At 42.5% G+C, this 15,665-nt stretch overlaps 1 protein-coding gene across 2 annotated transcripts in view; it reads left to right on the top strand.

Moving 5' to 3' along the window:
- Nucleotides 1-1,738: 1,738 nt before the first annotated feature.
- LEPR (leptin receptor) overlaps nucleotides 1,739-15,665 on the top strand; it is a 58,652-nt gene continuing 44,725 nt past the window's right edge. Inside the window, exon 1 of one of the 2 annotated variants that reach the window (XM_083621107.1) lies at nucleotides 1,739-2,413. The gene's annotated coding sequence lies outside the window, so the exon portion shown is untranslated. Of the gene's footprint in view, nucleotides 2,414-2,536; nucleotides 2,561-15,665 lie in introns of those variants that run through there. The other variant, XM_083621108.1, reaches the window with a different exon arrangement.

Here is a 15,665-nt window from a genome sequence, read left to right as displayed (position 1 = left end):
TTTAAAAAATGTAGGAGTGGGGGAAGAAGCAACTGCTTGAGATTGACCTCTGCTGAACATTAGTGGTGGGGATGGGGTTATGATAACCTTTTCTTGTTCCTGCTGCCTGCCCTGTAGCAGGAATTGTTCCAAAGTTGTGGTGGGCATTGCAGAGGCATCATTATCATCCTGATCTGTTCCCTGATGCTTGCCACCAGCAAGGTCTAGGGATTGCAGCGCAAAGGCACAAACACCATTGATACCATTAGCGTTACTATTACAGTGGTACCTCGGGTTAAGAACTTAATTCATTCTGGAGGTCCGTTCTTAACCTGAAACTGTTCTTAACCTGAGGTACCACTTTAGCTAATGGGGCCTCCCTCTGCCGCTGCGCCACTGCCGCACGATTTCTGTTCTCACCCTGAAGCAAAGTTCTTAACCCGAGGTACTATTTCTGGATTAGCAGAGTCTGTAACCTGAAGTGTCTGTAACCTGAAGCATCTGTAACCTGAGGTACCACTGTATTACTCATCATTATTAGTACAATTTCATACTGCTGTCCCTTTTCTTTTTCTGTTTTTGTTGAAGGTGACAGCTATTTTGTGCTACGCCACGGTTTCTTTCATAGTCTGTGTACTAAGAAGGTGTGAGCTGAGGCCTGCAGTACAGTGTGCATGCTTCTGCGGCTTCTTCTCTTGTTCTTTTTTAACATCTTTCACTCCAAATAAAACTTTATTGACCTCTTCCAAGGTGCCTCGTGAGCAAAGCTTGGCTATAAACCTCTCTGCATTAAGTGCTGCCAAAGTCCCAGTTGTGAGGATTTCCTACCACTCTGTGCAAGTTTCTAAATGCCATGGGATGTGACACTAAACAAGCAAGCATTTATGCACACATGAGGGAAACACAGAGGTGTGTTATAGCATTGTGTGCATTGCACACAAATTATAACCATATACATAGGCAGGTCTAGATTTTCTTTTTTAAAAGCGCTGCCCCCCCATCATATTTTTAAAAAAGCCACTTGCACAGCAATCTGCAGTGCAACCCTAACCATGTTTACTAAGAATTAAGTCCTATAGAATTCAATGGGAAAGTGGGATTAGGAGTGAGAATCCGAGGGGCTTACAATATGCAAAGTTCTCCCATTCAATCTGTTTATTTAGTTCTCAGACTTACATTCATGGCAATTATTTTTATTTTTTGCTCTGAACCTTAACCAATCGAGGAAGCAGCGTTTGGTTGTTGAATGAGGAATGCCTTTCATTGTTTTTGTGTGTTGACTCTTCATTTTTAGTTTTTGTTGTGAGTCCGGGTGTCCAGAGATGGAAATGGACTGGACCTCTGATAGGCCCTAGTCCCAGCTTCTCTCCTCATTCTCACCGCAAGCAATATTAGTCAAATAATCCACCATTCCTGGCTATCTGCTGTGTATTTTCTTTGTGTCCCTTAATACCAGTGTAGATTTATGTTTTTATGTTTAAAAGTTTGGCGACTTCCAATGAAAGAATAAGTAATATGGAACACAGTAGTGTATGTCTTACAGTCACCTCAGGGGCAGCTTTTTAGGGGAAATGGAACTCTTGTTTATGTGGTGAACCTATAGTGGACATTTGTCCTCAGTGCGAAATTTCTAAGAAACGAAATGCCCAGGTCCCCCAAGAATAGTACCAAACTGCTAATGTCCTTTCCCCCCTTACGCTCCTAAGTATTGTGCAATTTAACTTCCTATTATGTGTACTTAATTTATGCTCTGGAAAACGACAACAACTTTTTTGAAAGCTTAGCGCGGAGCCCTGGCTGCTCTCCACCGAATACAACTTGGGCTGCTGTCACGAGCATATAGTGCCCAAGTGGCGGGAAAGGTCAGAGGCGTTGGGTGGCGCTGAAACCGCGCAGGTGTTGGCGGCAAGGTGCCCGGGTGGGGTGGCCAAAGCCGTCCCTGGAGACGCCGAGCGAGGTTCCCACGACCAGCACCGGCTGAAGGAGCGTTATAAGTCCTGGTAGCGAGAGACCCGGGCGCCACGTGACGCTGGCCCCAGCCTCTGGCCAGCCGGCGCTTCCCGCGTCCCCAGCAGGGAGTGCTAGTAGCCGCACAGGTAGCGAGCGAGAAGCTGCAGCATTTTCCCGCCCGCTGCTTGTCCTCACCAGCGCCGCGCGCCCGCCAGCCTCAAGGCTCCTCTGCAGACGGCGCCGACGCCGAGCTGACCGGCTGGCTGGCTGGCTGGGATAAAGGCCGAAGGGGGCTGGGGGGGAGGCGGGGAGAGGGAGAGGGAGCTATGGTTCCACTGCCAGCCGGGTGAAGAGCGTGGGGCTTGAGGGGAAAGGGCGCGCGCCTCACAGGAGCGGGTGCAGTTTCTCCTTCTTCCTTCCCCCTTCTCTCTTCCCCCCTGCGTGAAAAGAGCGGCCGAGATTCCAGCTGGTCGCCACAGCAAAGGTACGTGTTTTCCTTTTCTCCTTCTTCTGCCTGGCTAGCTCTGGCTGAGGGTCTTTTGGCACCGGCTGCGTTGGGGAGCGCAAGCGTCAGTGGGTGCCTTGGTGCGCCACACCGCTATAGCCACCACAGCTCGCAGGAGCTTTAATCGTTGTTGTTATTATTATTAGTATTATTAGTATTGGTATTAATATGGTGTTACTATTTTGGTCGGGTAGGGCTACTTTCAGTTAACTTTGGGTGCCTCCTGGGTGCTTGGGACGGCAGGTTGGCCAGCGAGTAAGTCTCGTTGAAGCCAGGGAGGGCTTACTTCGGAGTAAACATGGCCACGACTACACTGCATAAAGGATGCTGCAGGAAGGACCTGCTGAAGTTTGCGCAGAGAGGGGAAAGCGAAGAGCGTGTGAGGTGTTGCGACTGGCTGGGAGACGATTTGCCAGGCAATAGAGGCAGGCTTGTGTTTGCGCTGCCGCGGACCAGACTGCGCATCCGCGTCAGTCTTGTTGTCCTCGTCGTCTGTCAAATGGGACGTGCAACAGTTTTAGCGGAACCACCGAGGACAGGAGGAACTCGCTCGGAGTTGACATTTACAGCTGCAAGTTGTAATCATTGTAGAGTTTCCTAGGTTATGTTTCAGATCTCTTCAGTCTATAAGTCAGTGAAGCTCCTTTTGTCCTTTGGAAAAAGAGAGGCAAAGATGCTTTCAGCTCCTTGGTAGTTTGGCCACCTTAAACGAGCTATTTGTCTTGTTCTCTCAAAAGTTTTCATGACAAGGACTGCAAACTAAAACAAAAAGCCTGGAAAAAAAATAAATCGAAGAGAAGCTTGTAATGAACGCTGGTAAGGTTTTCCTTTGCAAATCTCACCAGAGCTGTAACCTACAACTCTCTTAATGATCTGGCACCAATGGCATTTTTGCACATCATGTTTATCATAGTTCCTGTAATGCAGTTGGAAGACCCAACATCTACCACATTTTCATCCTAGCCTTCCTCCAAGGAACTCCTGGTGGCATAGGCAGGGATTATCCCATTTTTATCATCACAACAAGCTACCAAGGTAGGTTGGTGTATGCGATGCCATACCCTAGGCCACTGCTGCAAGTTTGATCATGGCTGTGCAGGGATTTGCATTCATGAGTTGCTGCTCCAAGTCCAAATTCTAAAAAGCTTTTGGTACAATGTACTGTTGATTTCAGATTGTCAATTTGGGTCAGAGCGATAGTGTTCCGGTGTGGGTGACACAGTTTGGAGAGAAACAAAGCCACAAGTGCTGGTTCCTATATCATGGTAAACCAAGGCTTATGGTTTGTTCCTCCTGGCTCCAGAGAGGGAGAAACAAAGGTAGGAGCAGTGCAGCAGTGTGCGCTAGCATGCTGCTCATTCACAGCAAGTCATGGCTTATGGCTTACCACAGTGTCAATGTGTATTTACATCAGTTGGAATTGGTTCCAGAAATAGGTTTAAAAATGGTGGGAAACGTTAGATTTTGTACAGCCAAAATCTGTTGGTTGATACTAATAAAAGTCTTGCCCAACTGTGGGGTTTCCCCCCTTTCATTTTCGTATGAACTAATATGGCCCCTTTGCACACACACACACACACACACACACACGAGAGTTTTATTGATTTGAAACACATTCCTAACTTATATATTCTTTTGCTTGAAATTACACAAGCAATGTGTTGTTGGCATTAACTTTGTAACAGTCATGTAAAGATGCAGTAGCTGTTAAAAGATAGCATAATTAAGGGTTATGCAATGGGACTGTTAAGGACTTAAGTGTTTTCGTTGGCACTTGTTTTGTTTCTAGTGTAATAATGTTCCACTCATTTTCAAACCTTGTGGGATTTGCATGACACAGAACAGGGTGAAGAGTCATTTTATTGAGACCTTTGGTTGTTTGCTTAATAAATACAATTTTAAATTATTTTGAAATATTAGCTGTTCTAATATTTTGGAGAGCAAATGCAAACTGCTCCATGGCTTGTGTATAGGTGTATGTAATGAAAGAGAGAGAGAGGGAACTCTTCATGTGGCTATCTGAATTTATTATTTATTATCTACATAGATGAAATCCAAGCAGCTTCCTAGAGTTTCTGCTCACCCAGTGGATTTTAAAAATCCATTTTTATAGGATAGCTGACCCCTATGCCACATAGATTTACTCAGAAGTTGCACTGTGCCCAGAACAGCTTACTCACAGTGTGCATAAAATTATGAGAGGTGCTGCTCTTCAAAGACTTGCTTCATTTGTTTTACATCTTTTTGGATCATGACTGCAGCGCCTACAAGTACAATTAAGACTAGACAAGATTTCTTCCTGTAGCAAATCTGTATAGCAGAGAGTTAATTTGTAAACATTTGAGAGAAAATATTTAATAAAAGTAGGTTAAAAAGTAGAAAGCATTAACAAATAACAATAGGGTTGCCATATTTTGAAGAGCAAAAAAGAGAATGCCATGATGACTCTAATTTTAAATACCCCAAATATATGCAGGCTATAGAAGCTGTGATATATTGCTGGGGGGGGGGGCAGGAGAAGAGAAGAGGAAAGCAAGTCTTCAGCCACTAGTTATGTCTATGTCTCATCCAGAAAGTATAGCCAGAGACATTTTGGCAAATTTTAAAAATCTGCCCAGACAGAAATTTTACCCCTGAAAAAGAGGATGTGTCCTGGAAAAAGAGGACACATGACAACCCTAAACAATAACAAATACCAGCAAATAGTGAATTCCAGATATTTGAAGGCTATGAGGGGCAGAAGCCCTGCATGGCGTGGGGAAGAATGTGTGACAGAGGCACGGGCGCATGCATTCTACCCCTAATTTGCCCTGTGCCCTGTTCTAACAATGTTCAGCTGAACACAGTTATAAGGCCCCTTCAGACATTTATGGGGAATGCTTGCACATGGGACATGGTGGCTTTCATCACACATTCACTTCGAATGCCTTGAGACCACAGCAAATAGGGCAAGAACTGACCTTGCATCAAACTAAGAGACATTGACCATAGTACCATATAACTAGTTCTGCACAGCTAAGGAAGTTTTGGGCTATGTCCCCTGCCCCCTGACAACATAATCCTGTGTCACATGGTGAACTACGTTTGAAAATGAGGGTAGTTTGAAAAGTAGGGCCTTCTCGGTAGTAGCGCCCGCCCTGTGGAACGCCCTCCCATCAGATGTCAAGGAAATAAGCAGCTATCTTATTTTTAAAAGACATCTGAAAGCAGCCCTGTTTAGGGAAGTTTTTAATATTTAATGCTGTATGGTTTTTAGCACTCGACTGGGAGCCGCCAGAGTGGCTGGGGAAACTCAGCCAGATGGGCGGGGTATGTATGTATGTATAAATAAATAAATAAATAATTGCAAGTAGTTTTCTATGGCATGGAGGTCTGCTAAAAGGTTTTTGAAAAACCCTATTCTGCATGCTAAGCCATTGGATTCTTGCCTTGAATTAAGAGAATGAGGTTTAGTGTAGAGATCAATCGAATAAAGATACAAATTGTGTTCTGCAGGAATTTTTATACAGAACTTTCAATTTTTGATTTAAGTTTATTTTGTATAAGCTTCACAAGATGATTATATCCTTCAACGATAACAAATGCAGCACCAAACAGTATGACAGCGTGAAACAGGGCTGTGCTCTTGCCCCAACTCTCTTTGGCAAATTCTTCTCCCCAGTGCTCTCATACACCTTCAGCTCAACTGAAGATGGTGTCTCCTTACATTCAAGGAGCAACAAGGGTCTGTTCAACCAATACAAAAGTATGGTGGATCCTTATCCAAGAGATGTTGTTTCCAGATAACGCAGCCTTGACAGCACACTCTGTGGAAGCTCTACAGAGACTCCTCAGCTGTTTTGTCCAAGCCTGCAAGGAGTTCGGCCTATCCATCAGCCTGATGAAGACCAACTTCCTGGGTCAGGATGTTGCCAGCACTCCAAGCATCAGCAGTGATGACTACATGCTTGAGGTGGTAGATGATTTTGTCTACCTGGGTTCCACCATAACCAGCAACCTCCTCATTGATGCTGAGCTGAACACATGTATTTATTGGCAAGGCAGCTACAGCAATGGCTCGCCTCTCCAAAAGGGTATGGGAAAATGTCCAGTACCAAGATGGAGATCTACCAGGCTTGTGTATTGTGTATGCTTTAGAGAAGTGAGTCATGGGCAACTTACAACCGCCAGGAACAATGCCCCAATGCCTCCCACATGCACTGCGTCAGGAAGATTTTGGGCATCACGTTGCAGGACAGAGTCTCAAACAAAAATGTGCTCTCTGAAGCCCATATTCTTGGCATGCTCACATTCTTGTCTCAGGGACAGCTACGCTGGCTTGGTCATGTCCACAGAATAAAAGATGGTAGGATCAGGTTCCCCAAGGATGTGCTCTACAGGGAACAGGCTTCAGGCACCAGGCCCTTTGACAGACTCTGTGTTACAAAGATGTCTGCAAATGTGAGATGAAGGCTGGCAATATCAGTCTTGCTGTGTGGGACATCCTTTGCAGATGACTGCAGTGCCTTGAGATAGTCAAGTCGTGCATCTGTAGCAGTGACCAGAGAAGGAATGACTGTTGGGAGGAGTGCAGAGAGAAGAAACACCCTGGTGCATCTGCAGCAGCACACCTGGATGTCTTCATCTGCCCCAGTTGCAGTAAAACATGCCTCTCCCATATCAGTCTCTACAGCTACATCAGGCGCTGTAACTCTCCAGTAGTTTGACTTCACCCCTAAAGGCGCACTCTTCCATTGTCTTCCGAGACAGATGGATGCCAACCACAAGCCGTAAAGTAATGTCCACAATTGCAAATAACAATTATGATTTAAAATTCTATGTAAAACAAATTTACTTTCAGTATAATATTGGCATCATGTTAAAAATTATCACTAAGGTCCACTATGAAGACAATTATGTATGTCAAGAAAACTTTGATTACCTTTTGTCTGCAATCAATTGCTTCTCAGATCAAGTGTAGTGTGTTGTGTTTAATGTAAATGTAACTTAATGGTGGTGGTAGACTGACATAGTGAAGTTGTGGTTTTTTTGTACTTTGTGTATTCTCTGCTTAGTGCCAGAAGATACTTCTTAAGGAAGCAAATGACCTGAAAGTGAGGAGCTTTTTCATAGTTGTCAGACCAATTCTAGAAGCTTGCCAAAATGGAATGTTTATATGCTCCATCAACTTCTTCCCTGTAGACAGTTGGAAAACTGAAATGTCTATACAGAAAATAAATATTCAGCCAGCAGTACCTTCTTAATCTGTAGAGTTTTATAAGTGTTTTGTTTTGCAGGGTGGGGGTGGGGGAGTGACCTTGTCCTTTCTGTATTGTCTTTTTGTGTCTACAAAACCTACTCAGTTAAAAATATTTATGTCTAAATGTGATATGCAGCCTGTTCCTCTGTGAATCACTGTCTTTGTTTGAAGGCATTATGATATGTGATGATCTATTAAATATATATGAAGTGCTTCTACTAGTGCAAAGATTTCTGCTCGCACAATGGAACTTCCCCTCTTTCTCCCTATGTACCTCCTGTCCCTGCACGCTCTCAAAATCTGCTCTGGAGGGTTGAGGGAAACCCTAGAACAAATTGGGGTTGCAGGAAGAGGAGAAGGAGGGGAAGTTCTATTGCACAACCTTGTGTTGTCAGAACTACTTCATTGGGTATGGCCCATAGTATCAAAATAACCCGTGGTGAGACTTAATATGCTGATTATTTATACATGTATTCATGATGGCTTCACTGAAATAATTGATTCAAATCAGGATTTGAATCACTAGCAATGAAAAAAAATCAGTTTGAATAAGTTATTTGAAGAATCAAATCTCTATTTTGTAATCTGTGTTATTTCCTGACAAGCTTGCATAGTAATTTTTTGCCATAAAGAATTAAACATATTGCAGCACAAGCCTGGATTTGCCACCAAGCAACGAACTTGGTTTAAGACTGATTTTTGTTTGTTAGGGAGAAATAAATCACAACCCTGGGTTTGGTAATCCTGGGTTCATTAATCTATTCCTTCTCAAAGAGGGATGAGCAAAGCAGAAGTGATCAGGATACATGCACCAGAACACAACTCACAGTTTGGTTTCTTAAGCTAAGGTTTTTGTCTTACTGTCACATGCAAACATGACCATGTAGAATCCAAATCATTCCACACTTGTTGCACCCAAAAAGCTATGAGCATGAACTGTGGATTGGAAAATACCTCAAAACTAGGATTGCAAATCAGGATCAAACAATGATTTCTCCTACTAGTTTGGAGGAGTTATACAAACCACAGTTTTCTGGTTTGTCACCCAGTGGTAAACCACATTTTACACAAAAGTGGAAATAATGGATTAAAACATAGCATGCAGGTGGAAGACGAAGTGCTGAAGTTTTCTCTCAGCCTGCCAACCCTGAGCATAGAGCCTGTTGATGCCAGGCCATGTTTGGATGTTAAATGTGAACCAACCCTCCAAATTACCTTAGCATGGGGTGCTTCCAGTCTGTTGCTAATTTGTGGATGGGATTAAAGTGCATATCAGTAAGTTCAAGTTGTACATTTAAAGTGGATGTGGTGCTCTTGCGCAATGAAGCCACTTCAGAGAGGGGGGAAATACAAGTCTTTTTTTGTCACAAGTGATGGGGAAATGCACTGTAAAATGTGGAATAACAATTGTTTGACCTGATGTTGCGTAACATCCCCACAAACAAATAAGAATGAATGATCAATAAAGGTTGGACATCATGTAATCTTTCACAAACTTTGTGGAAACCAGTTGGGATGAATGCGCACCTCATCTGGAAGCAACCATGGAAGTTTCATGGACTACTTATGTAACATGAAAATAGTTGTTTCTTGGTAAGTGTCTGCCAACTCTGTAATCATGTATGTGTGACAAACCTGTGAATCGATTACTCCAATTCCAGGGATGTGGCTCCCTTGTTTCACAGCTTACAGAATTTCTCTATCTACCTTAGTCTATTCAAGGTTGGCCTGCTATTGGTGTTGGATAATACTTATTGATAGAAGTGTAAGGCTGCTATGCTGAAAACTAGGGAGTAATTCCTGCTGAAAACAATGGGATATACTTCTGAGTAAACACGTATAGCATTTTGCGGTATGTTACTCCTTCACTTTTATTGGTGCATCCCCGAGGTATCTTGAATGCATATTTGCTTTGTTTGTATTATTATTATTTTAACTTGTATGCTACTTTTCCTCCTAAACGTGGCACAACAGCAAAAATACATACCACTACATGCTTACAATAAATACTAATACCCTGCAGCAGATGATTTTTAACAAGCCCCACTCTCGCTCTCATATTCTTGTGCAGTTCTTAAAGCAACAGAATGGGGAACTCGGTGTTCTGCTGAGCATGTAGAGAATAATTGGGGAAATTACATAGCTTTCTAAAGTTAATGGTGCAGTCATCCATACTTGTCTTGAGTGAGTCCCATTTAATATTGTGGGATTTGTTTCCAGGGGGGGGGGGGGGAAAGGATCAAGCTACAAGCAGAAGTCTTGCTTTGTTCTTAAGGCCTTTACTTCTTTCAGAACACTTTTTGTAATATACAGCCACATTTCAAATTAAGAAAAAGCTAATTATATGGAGGACCCAATTTTTAGGAGTGTGGAGTGACTTCTAGCTCTCAAAGAAATTAATAGGAGATCCATATAGTTAGTTATGAAAATCAGAACACATAGCCATATGCACTATATCCATATGCATTATTAGTAGGATGTTATGCTTTGGAGGCATTTATTTAATATTCAAAAACAGCTGTTTATTTTTAAAGATAGTTTGGGTGTGCACAGTAGTCTGTTCCCATTTCATGTTAACTAACAGCTGTTGATGTTTTTATTTCACAAGCTTTTTGTCCTGTTAATAGATAAATTGAAGAAGACCCAGCCAGATGTGTGGGGGTATAAAGAAATAAATAATAAAACGAAGTTTATGTTTTCACTTGCCATTTAGTGCCAGTACTATTGGATGTGTTCCCACTCTTGTATGGTTTGCATTTGATCATTGGTGACTAATTTGATATTTGAACTATTGCTGAAAGACCCACTTATATTTTAGTGCTGTTTCATCTAAGGCTGTTCTGAAATAGAGTATAACTTCTTCACTCACCCATTGATTTCAGTGGGTCTGCTCTGAGTATGACCTAGTTGGATGCCACCCCATTTCTTCAAATTCAGCATAGGAATGGACTGGATTTTAAAACATAATTAATCAAAAGTTTCCAGTTCCTGTTGATGTTAAAGAAATGCTACATACATGCTGATATGTCATTAATGGTGGTTGGGTTTTTTTTGTTTTGTTTTTTTAAAGTTTGTTGGGAAATATCAGTCGGAATATTGATAGTGAAAAACAAATTCACATACAGTATCTATGGTTCATGTCAGATCCACTGTGAAGGGGTATCATCTTCTCTGTGGTGGTATCTCATCTGTGGAATGCCTTCCCTTCAGAGGTACAGTTGCTTCCATCTCCATCTCTCTATTCATTCGCAGCAAACTATGGCAAGTTCTTAAAAGAATGGGAGGGTCTGATCACCTCATCTGTCTCCTGAGAAATCTCTATGTGGAACAAGAAGCTACAGTTAGAACTGGATATGGAACAACAGATTGGTTCAAAATTGGGAAAAGAGTAAGACAAGGCTATATATTGTCTCCTTGCTTATTTAACTTATATGCAGAATTCTTCATGTGAAAGGCTGGACTGGATGAAACCAAACCGGAATTAAGATTGCTGGAAGAAACATCCAGAACCTCAGATATACAGATGACACAACTTTGATGGCAGAAAGTGAGGAGGAGGAATTAAAGAACCTCTTAATGAGGGTGAAAGAGGAGAGAGCAAAATATGGTTTGAAGCTCAACATCAAAAAAACTAAGATCATGGCCACTGGTCCCATCACCTCCTGGCAAATAGAAGGGGAAAGAAATGGAGGCAGTGGGAGATTTTACTTTCTTGGGCTCCTTGATCACTGCAGATGGTGACAGCAGTCACGAAATTAAAAGATGCCTGCTTCTTGGGAGAATAGCGATTACAATCCTAGACAGCATCTTATAAAGCAGAGACATCACCTTACCAACAAAGGTCCGTATAGTTAAACTATGGTTTTCCTAGTAGTGATGTATGGAAGTGAGAGCTGGACCATAAAGAAGGCGGATCACCAAAGTATTGATGCTTTTGAATTATGGTGCTGAAGGAGACTCTTGAGAGTCCCACGGACTACAAGAAGATCAAACCTATCCATTCTTAAGGAAACTGGAAGGACAGATCCTGAAACTGAGGCTCCAATACTTTGGCCACCTCATGAGATGAGAAGACTCCCTGGAAAAGACCCTGATGTTGGGAAAGATTGAGGGCACAAGGAGAAGGGGATGACAGAGGACGAGATGCTTGGACAGTGTTCTCGAAGCTACGAACATGAGTTTGACCAAACTGCGTGCTCTGGTTCATGGGGTCACAAAGAGTCGGACACGACTAAACAACAACAAATTCATTCATTCAAAACTGATGTATGGTTATTGGATTATAGCTTCAGGCTGGAAATATAAAGTCTCTTTTGCTGTTGAAAAAATTGTTTTTTAAACATGTAATTTAGTCGTCTATACCTTGTTTCAAAAGTTCTATTGCTTTTTAACTGTGTTTTAATGACAATGGTTTTATGGGTATTTGGGGTTTTTTAGCTGTTTTGTGGACTTCAGCTGTGCTTTAGCTACAATTCTATCATGTACACTCCTGTATTAAATTTCATGGTTTATGTTTAATTTTTATGAATATGGTATGTCAAACATCCTGAGGTTGCTAAAATTTAACACAGGCTTGATTTAAAAACAAATGCATAATCTTACCACATTTCAGATGAAGAGTGGCTGCCTTGAAATTCGGTTTCAGCTATAGTTGTGTGCCATTGTTGTGACTGAGGGACCTTTCAGTGGATAGCAGAAGGCTCTGATGAGCTTGAGGCAGCTGTCCCGACTCTGACTCTCCTCCTCAGATCTCAAACTGTCAACATGACTGGAGGTATTAAAGGCTGTATTAATGAAGTCAGCACAGTATTCCAATGGGTCTACAGGTTACAAGCTAGTAAAGCACAGCAGAGCATGACAGTGCATGAGTAGACTTAGCTAAGAGGTTGATGCAACATTTGACATGCCCCCTTTTGAAGAGCAGGACAGGCACAGCTATTTGTGCAGCGGATGGCCCAAGCCTCAGGTCTGGATAAATAAATGGGTAGTCCTCCATCAAGGCTGGGCTTGTATGGTTTGTTTGTGGTGTCACCTCCATGTCCTTGGAGATGGAAGTGACGCTGATGGAGCTAACTTGCTGTCAGACTTATCACCAGGTGCCTCCCCAGAAGGTGTTTCACTGACATGGAAAGGTGCCAGTTGGCTTAGTGGCCTGTGACATTGCACTTGGGGTGTCCTGTGTTGCGGGGTGCAGGCTGTTCTCTTGCTACCTTGCTAGGCCTCTTCCTTGGTTCTGGATCTCCACCTTCCAAGCTGTTGGGACCCTCTCCTGGGCCAGAGTCCTTCTAGGGTCCCATATTTCCATCCCCCAACCTGCTAGGACCTTTCCCGAGGTCAGAGTTCTCTGAGCATCTCCCATTCCTTCTTGTCATCCCAACTGCCCTCTTTAAGGCATCGCTGTGGAACTCATGACAGCAACTTTCTCAAGTAGACCATTGCCACCATCCTGTGATTCAGAGGGTGGGTCCTCTGCAGTACTCCTGCCTCCCCAGCCTCACAGAACTCAAAATAAGGCAAGGGCTGTTTGGCTGACCAGCCAGCTGCTCCTGAAGCAAAGCTTACAGCACTTCCGGTCTGGTTAGGCTACATAACACTTTAGTTAACACTCCCTGCAGTTGTAGCATCTCCTGTGGCTGGTTTAGCAGGGCCATTTAGAGCTGTCCAAGGTCCTGTCTTCTTGACTGTCTTCCCTTGTGAGTCTTCAAGCTCACATGTTGCTAGGCACATGCATTTTCTAATGCATTTGTGCTAGCTCAAAATGTATCTAAGTTTTGCAATTTTGATTCTGTCAAAACTTCAGGGATATTGCAGAGGACCTATCTTTTCTGATTTGTTTCGGGGGGGGGGGATGCTGCATATGCCTAAAATTATGTTTCAAATTTCCTGTTTTGATCAGTCGTTTAGCTAACTGCAAAATGTCCAGCACATGAACAATTGGAGAGAACGTAACAATTTTTACAGCCAGTGTCACAATATCCATGGTAACACTGCCAACAAACAACAGTTATGGTGCAGCATGGCAACAACAGCTTTATGGCTACAGCCTGTAGACAAAGTAGATTGGGGCTGAAAGAGTACAGGAAAGTGTGGATACATGGAGACAAAGTTGTTACACTGATGAAACTTTGGAAATTGAATTGTGGAAAAAAAACCATCATAGCTATTACTTCATGCACAAGTGAAATAAAAACACAACTGAGAATGTGCCCAACTGTCCCTCTGGCTCGGCAATTGAGGGGGAATGTTGGTATTAGTGGATGAACTGTTTCTTTCCAGCAACTTGTTCACCATTGGTGAGCTTCCTCATTACAGAACGTTTGACAAGCAGGAAGTCTGTATGAGGGTTATTAAGAGAACATCTCATCCTCTGAATTTTAGAAATAGTACGCATGGCTATTATTGTCACTGTTCTTGCACCCTTCTTCTCTGGGTCCTCTATTTTTTATTGTAGCATTGAATGAGAAGAAGGGGGGCATCTGCTTTATTTATTCTTTCAAGACAGATGCTTGCAATAGGTTTGCTTTAGATTGGGCAGTGTGCAGCGTTTGACTGCTTTCTTTGTACCCCTGCTGAGAATTGCAACATTTTTTGAACTGAGCACATACAATTTTGCAGTCAACCTGGCTAATTAGAAGTGTGCGCTATGTAATTCAGATTACCCAAGTAGAGATTGCACGTAATGCAGTGTGTATTACTGCACTGAAGCTTTTGCAGACTTTACCTATTATTTCTAATTGCTTGGCTAAATCCATAAAATAGTTTGAGAGATTCAATTCCTTCAAAGTAGTAAATAACACTAAAACTGGTTTGGTAAGCAAATAACATTCCTCCAATTCAGAAAAATAACATAGCACACATCTCTTGGGCCTGTGCCTTGGCTTCCTGTTTGGTCTCTTGGTGCTAATGTCTTCAATATGTCACTGGCAGCCATGACTGATGGGACATTTGTGACTTGCCATGTCCAAGTGAAACTCTAGGGAATGGAAAAGAACAATTTTTCTTATTTTTATCTTATTTTATAAGCAATAAAATGTGTTTTCACAGTGGGCAGCCCTTTTTATTTCATTTTTAGCCTAGTTGTTGTGAATATGAATAATGAATTTCAGTTTAATTTCCTGATTTAAAGTGATGGACTTCATGACACTGAGGCTGCATCACATTAAATTTGAATTCCTTCCTAAATAATGTTACAGACCTCGTAAGTTCACCCCATGTAAGCAGCTCCCGTTTAAGACTGATCTTGCATTCGTTGTTGGAATGCTGTTGAAAGTGGCATTCAAGTAGTGAATGCTATACATACCACATTTAAAATTAGAAGTTCTTGCCTTGTGGATAGGAGCCCACACATTGTGAGCATCCCCACTGCCATCTGCAGCTTCCAGGGTTGGGAAATGGTTGCTGGTGGTATCGGCATGCATGCAAAATAATAGCTGCCTTCCACAGGGCAATCCTTTAACATTGCAATGGGATGGGACTATGTGTGTGTCCATATACCCTTTGTGAATCAAAGTCTGCAGCTGACACCTGCAATCTGCCTTTCCTATCCTCCCTCTGTCAGTGACATAATGCTAATTCAGTTTTAAATGTTTGAAAGCATCTTCCTCTTTCTGTGAGACCAGATGTGGCATGCACCAAAGCACCCAGTACTTAGCTAAAACTCCCAACTTTGATCTGCATCAGGGACAGTGGGAAATCTTCCCTGGCCAAAGTCCACCCCATCTAGATGTGATTGCTTCTGCAGGAAATTTCAAAGTCAGCTTCCACATTGACCAGAGAGTTTCCAGTATGAGGTAGGTTTTTGTGTGTGCCAGACACAGCCAGCTTGTCTTCAATTTGAAAATGCCTTGAGCAACAAATGAACTTTGGGAATCAAATAAGTTTAAAGGACCCTGTCTAGATTAATACATTGTCTGACAAGGAAGTAAAGAGCTTAAGATACAGTGGATGAGATTCAGAGATGCTTTTCTGCAAATAGACCTTTTCCACAAGCAG

This window comes from Podarcis filfolensis (genome assembly GCF_964270895.1).
Source record: "Podarcis filfolensis genome assembly, chromosome: 6".
NCBI lineage: Eukaryota > Metazoa > Chordata > Lepidosauria > Squamata > Lacertidae > Podarcis > Podarcis filfolensis.
This window is presented reverse-complemented; position numbering and strand designations above follow the sequence as displayed.